This window comes from Pyrgilauda ruficollis, unplaced genomic scaffold, assembly GCF_017590135.1.
Source record: "Pyrgilauda ruficollis isolate IOZ18807 unplaced genomic scaffold, ASM1759013v1 scaffold42, whole genome shotgun sequence".
Taxonomy (NCBI): Eukaryota; Metazoa; Chordata; class Aves; order Passeriformes; family Passeridae; genus Pyrgilauda; species Pyrgilauda ruficollis.
In genome coordinates, this window is record NW_024525712.1 from 348,614 (window position 1) to 353,800 (window position 5,187).

Sequence of the window (5,187 nt, forward strand, 5' to 3'; positions counted from 1 at the left end):
GGGTCTATCAGGACCCACAATTCATTCTTTAGTCTCAGCTTCCCAAAGAAAAATTCTTATGTGAAGTAAGGCCTGAGGTACTTGTTCTTAAATAGGTTCTTTATGTTGGATGACATAGAAACACCTGGTATTTCTTTTGCACCTGCTCCTCAAACAATGACAAAAAGTCATTGTCCGCTCCTGCCCACTTTCAAATTTTGGTTCCTTGAAAAGTAGTAATAAAGCACAGGCACTGCTTCCTTCTGTATTGCTGGAATCATCATTAACACAGGGCTGATAAGTAGTGCCTGCAGAACCCACTTTCTGAGCCCCACTTTAGGTTCAGGTTGGATCCCATGATAGCCAGCTTTAAAACAGGTTAGTTGCTTTGGAGAGTTCATCATGTTAGTTCTGATTTCCATCAGAATCACTCATAGTGATACAGTTACGGCAAATGCATCCAAAGTCAAAGTATAAAATATTACCACAATTCCTTTTATCCACCAAATTTGTAGTCTTATAAAAATAGCACATTAATTTGATAAGATCTTTCTTCCATTAATCTGTGTTGATTGCCATTAATTAAATTGCACTGTTTTAATACTTTATTAATTGACTTTCCTATCAGCAACTCCATCACTCTGCCTGGAATAGACATCAAACTGACAGGCCTGTAATTACCTGGTTGCCCTATTTTGTCTACAGAAGTATTGGCAAAATATTAACTTTCTTCCAGTCCTTCCTCAGATGACTGGTTTTAGCCAGTGTGTGCATCTTTCTCAGTTGTGGCTTTTTGAAGATCTAATTAAATTTTTCTGAGTTGCTGTAAATTATTATTCACATTTTTGTTGGTTTAAATTTTATCCTCCAGGCTGGCTGATACATCTCTTATTTTTTTTTGAGTTTTGTAGAACAGGATCTTTCGGGACAATGATATAAATTTTACTGGTTAGGACTTTATCCTGTTTGCATGTAAAACATAAAATGCATTTTAAAAACACAGAAAGCAAAGTCGTTGCAACAAAGTCATTATGACTTCCACCTAAACAAACTCTAAATTTTGTGATTAATACTTCCCTGTCAGGATGAGGTCTAATGTACAAGTTTCCCATGCCAGATACAGCTCTCTTTGAGTCAGGAAGTTGTTTTGTGTATTTTTTCTTGAAAATCCAAGAATGCCTTAGTACTTGCATCATGAGACATCCCTTTGCTCCCCCTTCAGATTTATCTTGCCAAGACTGAAAGTGCCATATATAGTGAAAGGCTTTTAAAAGGCTAATCGTGAAGGTCACCCTACACCCAGAGGTAGGGCTGGTTGGATGAGCCAGTTCTGTGTTGTTTGGAACAAAGCCTTGTTTCATGCTACACTTCCAGTGTAGCATGTTGCTGGCACTGAAGACTGAAGTCTGTGAGAGCACGAAAATCTGAGAGTTTTCCTGGAGTGCTGGCCTGGCTATCATCAGAACATTAGCCAGAAAGAGTTACTGTCATGACTCTGGCAGTTCTGTGCTGCTGCTGCCCAGGTGTGTCACAGTCTTCAAATGATAAGCATCATGTCTGCCCCTATCTGGAGAGGAAAAAAAAAAGAATAATGTCATTGTCCTTCTTGCTGAATGTAGCAGAGGTCCCTTTCAGGTCCCATGGAGCATGAAGAGTAGCAACTCTGCAGGCACCAGCCTGTACCTCTTTGTTTGCAAAGTGCTTCCTGTTTGGATTTCCATGAGCATTTTTTTACCCTCCATTTACTTAAGTGATGATATTGACCAGACAAAAAAGATATATAATCTTACTTAAAATGAGCTTTTCTTCTCTTCAAGCATAGGAGTTTTGTAGGGACACTAAAACCATAAAATGACTTTACAAAGTCAGAACAGTCATCCATCTCACTCAGTGTCTTCTCTCACACATAGGGCAACAGTAAATGTCCATGGCAGAGGACAAGAACAGTGCAAGCACATAACGGCACAGCCTCAGAGTGGTCTCTCTGACTCCTCTCCCAGTGATTTGCAGCCCCTTTGCTTGCTGAACCAGTAGCAGTTCCCTTCTATTTGATGGCCATCAGTGGATTTTTCTACAGCAAATCCTTCTGATTTGCTTTGAGCCCTGATGTGCTCTTAGCAACTGCAGCATCCTGTGGCCAGGATTCCATAACTTAATTGTATATATGAAGAAGTAACTCTTTGTTTGAACTTGTGTCATTTAAACCTCCTAATTTCATTTGATACCCCCTTGTTACTGTGTTAGAAGAAGCAGCAAACAGTAATTCTGCACTTACTTTCTCCCTGTCATTCATGATTTTTTAGGCTCTGTATTATATCCCATCTCTTTTCCTAGCTGAAAAATGTCCATCTATTTGATAATTCCTTTTGTGAAAGATCTCATTTCACTGTTCCTTTTCTGCTTCTGCTATACCCTTTGGGATGGGGAACTGGAAACATACTCAATATTCAGGATATAGCAACTGTATGGACTTATAGTGGCACACTGTTCTGTATTTCTTTATAATAGTTGTTGATACTGAGTTGCATTTCTGATCACTACTAATTGCTATGCTGAATGTCACAGTCTGTGTCTATGGTTGTATTAATGACTCCAATGTTTCTGTATCCCCTCCATGATCAGAGTGCACTGTCGGGTCATGCAGTTCAGGTTATTTTCTCTGTTGTGAACTGTTTTGCATTTATCAATGTTGGATTTCCACTGCCATTTTATTACAGTTGTTCTGTAGCATAAGGCCCCTGTGTAGGTCCTCAGAGTCAGTTTTCCTTTTTATTACCCCACATGAGCAAACATTGCAGGCACATTATTTTCACCCACTTCCTGATTACTTTGAATATTACCTACAGGACAATGCATATAGTATCAGGTGTTCAGTGTTGGAAGCAGCTGGCACCACAGAGTAATGCCAGAGCCCACCTCCAAAGGGATGCAGTCTATGGAAAAAAGGCCAGACTAGAATGAGTGAACTCAGCCTTCCTGCAAGCTTTTTGGGGGGTCAGAAGTAGCCTTGTCACCTTTTCTTCTTGAAAATGAGGTATGTACCTGAAGAACCTGAGAGGAAATCAGTCACCTTGGGCTCTGTCAGTAGCCAGCAATTACTCTCCTTAAGGATAACTCAAATACTAGATGAGCTAAAAGGGAGTTTTCTGTCTCTACATCAACAGTAGGTGAAAATTCTCTGTTATTAAGCACCTGTTTCGAGTATCTCCAGTGAGATGAGATAATTCCAGAATTCAGTTTGTAGGCCTTTTTTTTTTTTTTTTTTTTTTTTTTTTTTTTTTTTTTTTTTTAATGTGTGTGTGTGTGTGCATTGTAGACTGTGCAGTTTTGCAGAGGAAAAGCAGAGTTATATAGTATCACCTAGGCTGGAACACTGGCTATTTGAAGCATGTTATAGCTGATCTATAATTCACATGCTTATTTTGACAGGCTGGCTCTTGTTAGTTTTCAATGGGTGTGGGAGGAAATAGCAGTGCATAAAACTTGCACATTACTAATACCATTGCCATATAAAACAAATATTTGAATAGGAAGTTTCAGAAATGATTCAGTGCTCTAACTACAGAATATCCTACAGGAATTTTTTATAGTAACAGAATTAATGAAAAGCAAATCCTATTTCTCCACCATGGGCATAGGGTGGTCCCAATGCAGCAGAGCCAATGTGATACTCCATCTCAGGGATAGAAAAAGCAGCCTCTACAGATTGCTGGCCCCCTGGGTGACTGAAGCTTGCTTTGAAAGGACTCCTTGAGCTGAGAGGTTGCTATTCTTTTTAAGTGTCTGTACCAGATCGTGTGTGGGTGCAGCAGACAGGGGCTAAAAGCCCTGAGCTGCAATACAGAAGCAATTGAAAGACATTCTGTTGTTGCTGCTCTACCAACTGCAAAGGAAAACTCTCTTCCCACCCCTGCAGACTATTCTAACCACATCCTTTGAAGGTACTGAAGTTATTTCACTCACTTAGCCCACAGTTTTCTCAACATTAAGTCATAACTTGAAAGCTATGGGGTGAGGAGATAATTGTTACGTCAGTAACATTTCATTCAGACACTGTAATAAGTGAAGGATTTCTAGGTGCTGAAAACGTCATATGATCACCAAACAGAGAAGCCAAAATATAACTTTAAAAATAACCACCTTTGCACCATGGATTTGTAGCTCACTGAGAACAATTTGCACGAAGCTTAGTCTCAGATCTCTTTCTTATCTGCAGTATGGCTGTTCATCTGTAGTTAGAAACAGCCTGCAAAGTTTGACACAGATGCTGTGTCTTCTCGTATTTTGTGCTGACTTTATCACAAAATAACTTGGGACTTTCTCAGTTTGTGTCTCAGATCTCTATTGGAAAAGGAGGGAAAAGCACTTTGTTAACTCCTGGAGAACTGTGGTTGTTTCAGATGCAACAGTAAAAAAGGGACACATGAATTTGTGAAGCTGAAACAAATTTGATGCAACCCTGGCACCACTCTGGCAACCCTTACTATGTGCAGTGACACAACATCGTCTGTGAACTTCAACAGCTTGGTCAAGGAAAATTTCTTTTTTTTAAAAAAAATTTCCAGTAACTTTTGCAATGTTGATGAGCGTATGATAGGTTTTTGACTTTGGAAAATCCACCTCAGAGAATCCCCTTTATCTTTTTGAAAGAAGAAAAGCGTGCTAGTTATGTCTGCTTTGTTCCTAGAATCACTTTTAGATTGAAATGTATACTACTGTTTTTTACTTGTGTCTATTTTAATGATCACATATATATGATACTGCAACAGGTGGGGTTATTTATACACATGGAAAAAGATGTTAGATCTCTGAGTTGTTCAAGATCTTAAAATAACATGTACGAAAGGAATCCTTTCTGTTAACCTTAGAACCCTTAGAAAAGGGTGGAGGTGTGGGGAGGAAATGAATGTAGAGTTGTTTTGTCTCACAAGGCATGAATGAATAACTGTTGCCATCTAATCTTTCTATGTGTGCCTTCAGTCTGTTACTTCCTGGGATTCCATGTTGTTTTACTGGGGTTTTTTTCCCCCTGGCTTCTTCAGCTAAGATGGACAAATGGTTATTGAACAGAGAAGTTTTACATTTTCAAAGTGCAGTAGACCTGAGAAGTGAATATTTTTTCCCAGTCTTAGGTATGTGGAAATTATTGAAAACAATACTAAGACTAAAGCAAAGAGCTGTCCCTTAAGCTGAAAAGCTTGTAACATC